Source organism: Triticum urartu, chromosome 1, assembly GCF_003073215.2.
Source record: "Triticum urartu cultivar G1812 chromosome 1, Tu2.1, whole genome shotgun sequence".
Classification (NCBI taxonomy): Eukaryota; Viridiplantae; Streptophyta; class Magnoliopsida; order Poales; family Poaceae; genus Triticum; species Triticum urartu.
In genome coordinates, this window is record NC_053022.1 from 7,600,972 (window position 1) to 7,613,656 (window position 12,685).

General features: G+C 44.0%; 1 long non-coding RNA gene across 1 annotated transcript; it reads right to left on the reverse strand.

Moving 5' to 3' along the window:
- Positions 1–7,213: 7,213 nt before the first annotated feature.
- LOC125541774 lies at positions 7,214–8,071 on the reverse strand. The gene is made up of 2 exons (XR_007297643.1): positions 7,912–8,071; positions 7,214–7,403 (listed from the first exon to the last, which is right to left on the reverse strand). It is a non-coding gene; the product is annotated as an uncharacterized LOC125541774 (long non-coding RNA).
- Between the last annotated feature and the right edge of the window lie 4,614 nt (positions 8,072–12,685).

Genomic DNA, 12,685 nt, shown 5'->3' on the forward strand with positions numbered 1-12,685 from the left:
TCCACACATTGTGCGTGCCTTCCCACACATTGTACATCGAGACGTTTGACTCCCAAACTCATTCCCAACCTGAACTTGAGTTGACACTACCGAGCATCTCGGTGATTAAGGTTCAGACTGAACAATCACAGGTTAATTTAATGAAGCCAATTAAATGAACACTGAAACGAAGCGAAATAGACTTTTTTTCACATGATCTTGAAAGTGGAGACCAGGGTGAGAATGGTCGACATCTCGTACACGCCGACTGCATGAACAGCTAGCGTCACGGGGCTTGGGCAACTCCTTGGAGGGACCAAAGACAGCCTTGTTGTTGCTGGCCTCCGTCGGCATATCAAAAAAGCGTGATGCTTCCACTGACGCTACCCACAAACTAGGCTTTTGCGTGGCCTCTCTTTCTGCTCCCCTCGTCCAGACTCCAAAAACAAGGCACGGATGGTCATCACCGTGACCTTGGACTCCAGCGTCATTGCAAGGTTGAATGGTGGCATCGACATGAGCTCTGGCTCTACAAAGGGAGTGTTGCGGACAATGGACTCGTACTGCTGATGACAAATATTGGATGATGGATTAGGTGGGAGAGGATACATGTATATTTGTTTTCCTCCAATATTTTAGATAGACTGCAGCTGGATAAAGAGGGATGCAAATCTAGAAACATATGGCATTCACTTTCACACCCTAAGCCAGTGGACTATATATACTCCTTTCTGGAAATAAATAAATAAACTGTGAGCATGGGATATGTCCTGAGCAAGCCAGTCAAGAACTGTTTATCATGTCTTTTGAGCCGTGCGACCATCCTAATTGCATGTTTCGTTTATGATTCCTTGCCAAACCCAAATTGATAGACAAAATACTATGTTAGGTTGAAGTCAATTGACCTGAAAAGAATGGCACAACAAGTTGGAATGAGTCTCCCGTTGAAGGGAAATTGCATTTGCAGACAAATTTGTCTTGCCTTATCTACAGTGGTAACCAATTTATACAAGAGTAAAAGAACTTGATATGCCCACACCTGTCCGGCACGTTTCATCACTACAAGAGTATATCAAGAACTTATATAAGTTGTCTTGAATTATCTAAAGTAACCAACTTATACAAGAGTAGAAGAGTATAAGTTGGACAGATTTGCAAACCTGTCCGGCGCGTTTCTGACCTTACTGTATGCCCTGTAAGCTTCATATACTGAACAGTGCCGAGTAAGGTTCCGGTCAAATAATGCCAAGCTCACTAGTTTATTGAAGCTAAAATAAAACCGAAGGAAGACAGCAGACTCAACATCCTGAGCCTGCCCCTTTTGTTCCTGCATCTTCGGTCCTCCCTCGTAAGCAGACAGCAAGTTATTCAGATATCAGACCTTCTCTGGCCTACATCGAGGAACAGACTGATGAAACTGAAGACTAAACTGCTGCTGATCCACCCAAAGAGCTAGCAGCAAACCAAATCCAGATCAGATAGATCGTCTTGGCTGGCCTGGGATGTGATTCAGCGATGGTCGACTTAGACGCCGCCACGGTACAGCAAAGTTTGTCAGCAAGTTGAAGGACAAGCAATGTCTTGTCAACCAAATAATGCCGCTGAAACTAGATAGATACATAGGCAGCTCACAAGCGTGAGTACACATCCCAACTCTTACTAAACCCGGGGAAATGTCCAAGGACAAATCACTCATTTTATAGAGAAGACAGAACCAAACAGTTCATGGACCTGAGCTTTTTTTTCCTTCAACAAGTATCGAACAGGTAACAAAAATCACGGTTCAGATAGCACGTGTTGTGTTCTGAACAATTTAAAAGGTCAATCAATACTGTCTACTCAACCAGACTAAATGACCTGAAACTAGATAGTACATTCATTCCTCCGCAGCTCACAAATTCTGAAACTGAAATTCAACTGTCGATCTTGATAAGTTTCTCAACTGCACACACAGGGCCATCGCATTCAACAAGTGCCGGCCTCACTGATACCTGCTGCTGCTACTTAACCATCTTACATACGAGGAGAAATGCCTCTCATACAGACGATGAAACTGCTTCTTAACTGTATATTATATACTATATATCTGCATAATCCAGATATGATGACATCCATCCCACACCTCACTATATGTTTGTAAAACTTCGCGTCAAGCAAGCAGGGCCAGAAAGGCTTGTGCTTGATCTGGAAAAGGCACCGGAGCAAATAAACAAATCACAGTTGAAACAAGATATATATATATATATATATATATATATATATATATATATATATATATATATATATATATATATATATATCACATAACAAGTACCCCAGCTTCTACTAAACCTGGGAAGTATCTGAATATTGAACAAGATAAAGGTCAGAGTTGAACGGAGCAGATAACAATCATGACATAAATTGGTACAATTTCTGAAGCAAAAAATAAAAATAAACTACCATGCCTTTTCTATGTTGTTTCTTCACTGTGTTTCCTCGCTTGACTGGGCAGCAGCAACCAGATCAAGATGAGATTGTCTCGGCCTAGGATGTTGATTCAGAGTTGCTCGTCCCTACGCCCTACACTGCAGGCCCCGACAGTTCTCTGTCAAGGGCGACTGCATCACGGTTAAAGATGTAGAAGCAATGACAAGCCATTCCCCTAGCAGATCAGAGCAGAGCAACAATCAGGGACCAGGCCTAACAACCAAGAAAATCCACAAGATCCAGACTGCAGAGTGCTCAAAAGTTTCTCAGATGAGTTACAGCCTTAGTTTTCCTTGCAAAAAGGATCGTTCGGCATGCCACAAGGTCCTCGCAGCAATGGTGTTTCAGGTAATGCTACCAACTTTCCACAATTACTAACAAACAACTTCTCTAGCATAAGCACCTTCAGTTTTGGAAAAGTGAAGATTGTACTGGATCTCAACCATGTTTTGCAACATACCCATGCACTCTCCTCCATACGAATATATTTGCAGAACCTGCAGCCCATCATGAGGTTCGAAATTGTCGAGCACCTTGCTGTCACAAACAGAAGTCCATCTTAGTGTCAGCTCTCTGAGATCCTTCTTGTTTCCAAGGTTTGCCACTTTTGCCTCTGCTTCTATAACATTCTCTATCCGACGCAGCTCTAACTGGCCACCAAGGTTTAAATTCTGCAGCTCAGCAATATCACTGCAAATCGGTCCAGTGACTGCTGCTGCTACAAAACATGTCAGTGTCTGCAGGTTAGTGAGTTTCCCTAGTTCTGGAGGCATGCCCTTCAACCTCCGACATCCATGAGTGTAGAGGTGACGGAGGGAAGACATATGCTTCATTTGCCTTGGAAGTCGATCAAGAGAGCGACAGTTGGAAAGGTCCAATGTTTGAAGGTTACTAGTGGTTGGGGCGCCACTTGGTGGCGCCGCCTCAGAGAAAGCTGGGCGGTGCCAGGTGGAAGGCGCCTCTTCCACTTTATTTTCTATACTATGCAATGTTATTACATAATAGGCATATTAAGCAGCAGGGAGTCACGAGAAATCAGATTTGGGATCATCAGGAACAAAATTTAAAGTTCATTACACAATTGATGAAACAAGTGACGCGTGCATCTTGGCTCATCTCCAAAAAAAGAAGGAACAAAATAGTGACCGTGGATGGAGTGACTGATCTTCACCTCGAGCTCAATGCATCCACTGTCCCAGATCCCGGGCTAGTCTCCGTCGTCGTCGCCGCCGCAGCCCGCAGGTAACCACTGTATCATTTTGAGCCTCACCTCATAATTTCAGTGCAAAATGCAGCCACCATCTTGGAATTCCTTGAGAATCCCTGCCCAAGTACACCATATACATCCACTCTAGTATGGTTAATGCAATAAAGGAAGTTGGGTACCTTTTCTTGGATGTCATCCTTGGATTCAAATCCAATTGAGCTGCTCTGTTGAGGCCATTGTTGGTGCTTCCACTTCCTTGAACCTTCAGAGCAAGGCTCCAGATTTTGTATTTCGAACCGAGGGCAGAGCATACGGTATGACATTGAACAAATCAAGAATGAAGGAAACAAATCATGCCATAATTTCTTTTAGACACTCCCTAAGTTGAGATTGTGAATAATGAGAGAAAAAACTATCGAATATGTCGCCTTTCATTTTCAGCTGTTTCCCTTCAAATGTGAATGCATCAATACACAGATATGTTTTCTATTAACACCCAATCCGAAACAAAGCTAACTATAATAAATTAGAGAACACAATTCAATAGTTTTCAGTGATGTTACCAAAGAATTATAAAATGTTATTTGAAAGTGTACATCATACCTTTACTACATTGGTATTCATAATTATTTGAGTGACGAACTGAGCTTTATTTACCTATTATATATTTTTGTTTTTCGCCAAAACCTAAAATAATATAAGCTTGGCAAGAGGTATCCGTAAACCTGCACAACCTCAGGTTGTAGTTCTGCCCGATCTATCTCCTCCAACACCCATAGTTAAAACTTTGAGAGTTATATATTTATCTTAACTGATAGGAATAAACACAATAACAATGGACAAGAGCATAGTGCATTCAGTGCATCACTTCATGTTTATAGAATATACATGATGATCAAGCAACTATCATATGTTGTAAGAACTGAAGCCTCTAACACAAGTTGAATTTGAAGATTGCAGAAACTATGAGAAGCAAATGGAACTGCAAATAATTTATAAAAAATTGAAAACATAAGTAAAAAAATTGAAAACTATGAGAAGGTTGTGCCTGGAGCATCTACGCTTGCTCTGCTTCCACTTCTTCTTGGACTAAAGATGTTGAGTAACTTCGTGCCTGCACGTGATGCAGTTCTTGGCGTTCGACTCGTTGTCCACATCAGCGCCATGGTCGGGGCTATCGCCAGTGGCCAGATGGCCGAGCACATTGGCCGGAAAGGGGTGAGAAAATCTTGACCCTTCCCTCCCTCCGAATGAAAATTTGGAGTTGACCTTGTATTAGTCTCGAATCTCATGAGTTATTTAAGTAGTTGTGTGTGGCATTTGATATGATAATCAGAGAAGAGAAATTGGTGTTACAGAAAATGTGTAGGTGAAGAATTTTTCTGAAAAAAGTTCAGTATTTTATTCATGTCATATGCTTGCAAGTTGCAACAAATTAATTCTTAACTACACTAAAGTTTTATTCTTTTATACTCTAATAACAGAGTAATGGACATGCCTACGGAATTTTCAGTCGTTAACGATGGTGGCGATTCAGAACATCATCGGTTGGCTCGCCATCTCCTTCACGAATGTATGGCATAATGCACCCACATGTTTCCCAAGCTTATTTTCTGCCCTTTTTCTTCTCACGGCGATACGAGCTTCATGCTTGCTAATCGATGTTTAATCCATAGGACTCATCACTTCTCTACATGGGACGGCTGCTTCAAGGATTTGGTGTTGGTGTCATATCATACATGGTTTGTAATAAAGTATCTTCACTGCATGATTATTCTGTGCCTAGGATGTTCATGACTTTATGCTTTAAGATTTTGAGTACTTCTTAGCTGGTTCAAATATGTTCAGAAACAAGAGAGCAACTAATATGTCAATATACTGGATGCAGAATGGTCCATGTTTTTTTTTGGAAAAGATGGTTTGTTGTTTATACGTATGCACCCCTATCAAAACTAAATTAACCTTTTGAAATTACAACATGTTTACTTTGTGCCTAGGCCTCAGTGCATGCTGATTTTTATGGCTTTATGCTTTAAGAGATTCAGTACTTCTCCATCGTATATACCAACTTATTTTCTTGTCAATAGATTATTGAGCTACCTAATAGTTACAATACTAATTCTTACCACACGGTAAAAGTTCAAAGTGACTACAAACAATAAAATAAAACTTGTGATGACAGAAAGAATAAACAGAAAGGACCATTGGCATCTAATCGCAGTTAACAGCTAGAAGCGTCAAAATTACACAGAGAACAAGTATTCTAGTTGGTCGTTCCTTGTTGCTGAAGCCGTGAGGAGAGTTTCATTGCGAAGCAAGCACAAATCCAACTTACTCTACCCATCTCTTCTCAGATGGAGAGGCCGCCTCCAGCTGGCTGCTGCAGCGCCATCACCTCCAGGGCGCCGAAGTGCTCTCCTTCTACACTCCCCCGCTGCGCCTCGGCTGTCGTCGCCCCAGCAGCTCCTCCCCATCTCTATCCGCGCCCAATGCAAGCAGAGCAGACCCCAGGCTGAGCAGCTCGTGCTTGAGCGGGCGCTTCCGCCACGAGCCCCCGCCCAGCGCCTCCTCCTCCTCCTCCTTCTCCACCTGCCGCGGCGTCGTCAAGGGTGGTCGTGGCTCCTCGAGCCACGACTTCTTGCGGCAACGGTGGTAGTACTAGTAGGAGATCACGGGAGGCCTACCGTCAGCAGCGCCGGAGGCGGAGCTGCGGGGCTTCTTGGGAGCCGCGGGTGCTGCCGCTTCCATGGGGTCCGCCTCCCCTCCGCACGCAGCCTCCCGAAGGATGAGCAGTAAGACCGAGACCCACGGTGGAGGTCCTCGCCGCTGCCACAAACGCGGCCGAGGCCGGAGTCGGCGACGGCGCCCGCATCCATCCAGAGATTCTTGGGCACCTCAGCAGGGTCGCCTCGCCGGCGGCAGGGGCGGTGACCATGGCGACGTAACGCGAGGCAGAGGCGCGTCGCCGGCGCGGGCAGGCTAGCCCTAGTGCGGTGGATTTGGCGGAGGAATAGGCGGCGTGGGTTCTCCAACGAGGCACGTTAACGAGCAGAGGATCAACGCGTTTTCACCCATTTTTTCTCTTCCTATCGTCACAGTAAAGATCCACGTGGACACAATGAGGGAGCTCCCCTTGCGCGATGGGCGCACAAATCTTGCCGATGTACTTTTGAACATGCATATGCAGCCCAAATGAGCAGCATATGTCAAAAAAAAGGTACTCCACTTAACAGAAATACATCATTAAAATGTTCAACATATAGCATAGCATAGCAAACAGAGGAAACCAGAAGGTCTAGACAATGTTACAAGGTGGATGCCAGAGCACAACCATCAATTCAAAATAAAAGCTAACATATCTTTGCGGACTTTAACCACAATACGTGTCACTCTTCTTAATACTCCCAAAGCAAAACTATCACTAAGTCACCTGATACCATCTCTTCTTGTTTGTGCCATCCCACCACAATGCATAATGGCCTCAGGTGGCAATTGTGGCATATCTGTAGATAATACAGAACAATTCTAGAAACCGAGAACATATATATAAACCTACGAGAGATCACCAAGAAAATTAAACACCGAAACTTTACAGTGGTATTGACAGAACAAGGCATCACATATTATTTACTCCATTCTCCTAAGAATAATACAAAAGGGACTTCAAACTATGTACCTCCATGAATAACCTATGCTTGAAGCCACATGAACATATTGTCGTCGGTTGCCGGGCTTCCGCATCTACGCACTGGCAAAATAAAGAACAACTTGCTTAAAAGTGTTAAACTGAAATGTAAGCAGATATATAATGTGGGGATCCCCCCAGCCCTGGCCTTGCCAAAATAAATTAAAATGTGGGTGCTTAAATTTTTTGGAATGTATGTCAAGGGAATGTGTACTATAAAAAGAAGGGGGTATTTTCTTTTAGTCATTTGAACAAACAAGCAAGAAGCACCTTCTGTGTCACATAATTGCAGCCATCAGAACAAAAAATTGTTAGATTGTGGATCAAAGATCCATGATAAAATACATGCACACATCCTATTTGATGCATTAACACAATCCTCCGAAGGGCATATACACCATGCATAGAAGAGAAGCTAAACGAGGAGGAAAAACGAATGAAAATCACAACCAAGAAGGATGGTAAAATCCAGACGTACTGATCATCCTCAACCCATCCAAGGCAAGGCCATAGTCGAATCCCATGGTGGTGGAGTATCCCAGGCGGCGGAGCAGGGAAAGGAATAACACACCAGCACAATCGGCGAAGACGAAGACACCACTGACTGCTCGTCCTTCTCTTCGGCGCCACACTCTGAGGCACGACAAGTGTTTTCATCATTCCAGTTCCCATTGAACTGATGCTTGATTCTGGTGCAAACCTACACGAAAGAACACATATTTATGTATATTTCATCAAGTATATGCCAGAAATATCAACAAGCGAAACCTGTGTGGTTTGACCTAAAGTCCCGTCATCCCATCAATTGTGGTTGTGTATGGAGTGCTTCTCATCCTTGCTCTAGAAACATATTTGTATATGTGAATTTGCTAGTCCCAATCATATGTGTAAAGAAAAGGGTAAACATGAACTGGCTATATGCGTTTATTCCAGCATACCGTCCCATGACACGCTTTGCATACAGATCCCTTTCCTTATGAGCTGAAGTAAAATGAGCTAGTATCCAGTATTAGGAGGATAATAAATCCAACATTTTGTCATGTTAGAACAACCAAGCTGTGGTAGTAAGAAAACTTCCCCTAAAACAAAGGGGCAAACAAAAACTAATATACATCCAAGAAACTAAGGAGGGATAGGAAAAGTAATTGTAGCAATGAAGGCCATCCCCCATCATGTATTATCTACCATCAATTATTGCCCAAGAACACATCTAAATTTAACATGAACAAATGTACAATTTTTTTGTTTTCAAATTCACAGTTTAACTACTAATATACTTGATGAGGTTTGCAAGATCATCCATTAATTTGTTGGGTGCAAGTTCTCCGAGCTAGTAAGAAATAGAGATTCACAAGTAAAAAGCAGAAGGATCACCTCTCACCCTCTCTTTCGTTGTTGAAGAGTGTAATGTTCCCACCCAAAGATAGGTAAAGCTAAAGCTACTTAATGGCATCCCTAGCTTCATCGAAAAGTATTTATATTTTCACTTAGACTGTGGCATATGAAAATGAAAACATCTATAAATCAAGTGCAATTTAACATTGCCAGAATAGCTGCTGGCATCCATCCAGCACCAGTGCCCTTTGCTTCCTACAGAAACATTAACATTAATGAGAACAGAATTACCAGATAAAAAAGTGATACACTCTGGCTACTGTGAGAAACTGAGAATACATGCTTCTGTGAAAAAACAACCTTTGTCAAGAGGTAAGTAGCCCAGGAAGCATTTGCTGAGAAAATTGGAGCAGTAACACGCAAACGGTCTCCGCCAACACTTGGAAGTTCAGAGCGTTTACCAACTTAGTAGACCGATCAAATATTTCGGGCACATTTTTCAGTAACATGCCACCAAATGCTTCCAGCTGTCAAAGTTAACCCAGGATACCTAGTGTCACCGATCACATGACCAAGGGGATACTTACGATAGAAGCAGCAAAAGATAATTCAGCCATGTATTCTAACTGTGTTTCTGCTTTACAAATAACCCGCACATTATTAAATTATTCCGCTCTCTGTGAGGCTCTTACCATGTCCTATCATCAAACCAGTTCTAGAACTCGTAGATTCCATTCTTGACAGAAACTGCACAAGTAGGGGTAATTCAGAACCAATACAGTACATAACTGCATCAAGCCAGCTTTTTAAGTTCCTACTGTAAGCACTTGTTTGCTACATACTTCCACTAATCATCCATAGTAAGCGTGAACTACCAATCACCCTCGTCACTGACCTTGGTGCAGAACCACACGGGGGCTGAATCCTCTCCCGATGTTGCGACCGTGTGGAAGGAGGGAGACAACCTCCGTCGCTCCACGCCCTTGAAGACGGGCAGATCGAAAAAATTTGCGCTGAGATCGCCATCACCCATGGCTCGCCGTCGAGTGGAACGCTCGGCATCCTTCTGCCTACCCCTCTGCCTCGAGGTGGATTTCGGCAGCCCCTCCATCCCTAGCGGATGAGAAAGAGTGGAGATGAGAGCTGCGTGCCCGATGGTGACACGTTTACATATTAAATTCAGAAAACCATGATACTTTAGTACAACAAGTAGATGCTAAAAAAACTATCGTTAAATAAAGTGGCTGGTGCTATAATTCTTTGCTATGGTCCTACAAAAACTATTAAGCTGGTCCAGAAATTATTAGTATGACTAACATACTTGTCCAAGCTGTCAATCTTTTCAAGAAAACAATATGTGTTTGCTTCTTTAATAAGAGAAAAGAATCAGGAACTCTCACAAAATATTCTGCAAACAATTATAACTCAAGAAACAGAGAAACATGGCCTGAAGCAGATCAACAACATAAAACTTGACAACCTGTATCACTCCTAGGACTAAATTAGGAGATCAAAAAACCCTTGCAGAATTTACATGCCAACAGAGAACAAACTGATGACCAAACAAGACTTAGTTCTGGAGTACTAATAAGAAAGATAGATAAATGGATGATGGTTAAGCGTCATAGATAACTTAGTAGATAAATGGATGATGGATAACTCGTCAGGCCTATGGAGCTATGATAGCATGGATAACTCGTCAGGCATAACATAGCTGCAACCAACACAAGAGAGGTGTTATACATAGATAGATACATCGGTAGACAGAGATATGAATCAAATAGGGGATCCCATGCACTTACCTAGAATTTGTCTTCAGAAGGTTTGTGCGTGGGTGCTGAAGGTTGCGGCTGATGGGGCTATCCACGGCTGCGACTACGGGGCAGGCGGATGGGGTAGGGGGCAGCGGAAGGATGGAGCTCGGGGCGGTGGACGGCCGGAGCTCGCTGTCGGGGCCGGCGGATGGATGTCCAGATGCTACTTGCGGCTCGGCGACTCAGATCTTCGGCTTGGCATCGCCGGAACCAACGACCAGAAGCCGCGCCAATCCCTTACTGCACGGTCCCCCGAGACCTCGCTGGCGCACCCGACACCGCGGTGGCTGCCCGGGCCCGGGCCTCCATGCCGGCGTCATCGTGGCGCGGACGGGAGGCCCTGCCCCGCGAGACGGAGGGATCTGACACTGCCACCGCTCGGGGACTCCCTCCCGTGTGCTCCCGAGATCCAAATAGAGAAAATCAGGGGATATGAGGCTGGAGGAGGTGGAGCTCGAGACGGGAGATGAAGAGGGCACGGGCACAGGCGGCGGCACGCAGTGTATTTGCGGAGAAAGAGGCGGCGGCGGAGCAGCAGGGAAGAGGCGGGGGTTGGAGGAGAGGAAAGGAAAGAGAGACAGAGGGATCGCGTGTGTTGGAAACCTTCGTGGGAAAGGAAACGAGATATATTTTCCTCTCCAGGCTCGATCCCGATTGGCCCCCCAAATAGTGCGAGTGATGAGGTGTCCATCTCCAGCGATCGCTATTTGCGCCACAGTTAAAGGGTTGTATATAGAATACTTATATATGTAGGAAGTGTTAAATTGTGATCCAAATTCTAGTACCGGGTTGGACTAGACGTAGTACAACCGGTGTGGACTTTTGCGTTGGCGTCGACGCGTACGAGTACAACTCGTTTACTTATCCTACAAAGACTCCTATGTGTTGCCCCTCATATATACCCCATGTAATCGCACCTCAGACGGCATGTCGTCTCGTGCTTGTAATACTCCTCCTTATAGTGATTGCGCCTTCGTGCGTCCGTGGTTTTCTTCCATAAGGGTTTTCACGTAAAAATCCGTGTGTTCTCGTGTTTTGTTTTATCTCGTTATTATCTAACAAGTGGTATACAAAGCTAAGTTATAGATACGAGATTTGAGACGAGAGAATTAGGGTTACGGCGTCCTGTGCGGCGCCGCCGACGCGACCTGGCGAACCGAAGCCAGATCGATAAAGGAAGCCGAGTTCGACTGGATTTCCACAAGTTACCGCTGCTGCGTATATACGCTTGAAGCCCCGAGTACGTAGCGTCGTCGAGTAGCTGCTGCTGTTTCGTTCAAGTCCCGAGGCTGCTGCTGTTGCTTCGCATCACGTCAAGCATTGATCTGCTCGTGCTACTTCAACTAGTACTAGTAATTGATTCGCACGGTGACCGAGAAAGCTACATCTCACGTGAAGCTTACCCAGTCGGCTAGTACTAGTCTGTACTAGTTTGGTTTATTGCTCTGTCATCGCTAATTGCTACATCCGTTCCGAAGCTATCAGGTGTTACTGTTCTTAGTTCTTTGCTCTGCGTAATTTAAATTCTGTCAAGAATTATTCTACTCTGACTTGTACTACTTTGTATACAGATTTGTTCGACTCATGGCATCTATGAAGTACGATTTTCCGCTGCTGGATCGTGACACAAGGTTTACCCTATGGCAAGTCAAGATGCGGGCGGTGTTGGCACAGGCCGACTACGATGTAGCACTGGATAGTTTTGGAAAGAACCGAATTGAGGACTAGACTGCTAAGGAGAAAAGAATTGATTGTAAGGTTTTGTCACAAATTCAACTCCATTTGCATAATAATATTTTGCAGGAAGTTTTGAGCGAGAAAACTGCCGCCGCTCTATGGTTAAAGCTGGAAGGGATTTGCATGACTAAAGATCTCACCAGCAAGATGCATCTGAAGCAAAAATTATTCCTGCACAGGTTACCTGAGGGAGGTAATATTTTGAATCATATTTCAGAATTTAAGGAGATTATATCCGATCTAGCGGCAATGGAGGTTAAGTATGAAGAGGAAGATACTGCTTTAATGTTACTTTGTTCACTGTCAAGTTCTTATACCAATTTTAGAGACATCATATTATACAATCGTGATACTCTCACGCTTAATGAAGTTTATGAAGCTTTAAACTCTAAGGAGAAGATGAAATTAATGGTGCCTCATGATGGTTCAAGTTCATCCCAAGCAGAGGGATTATCTGTT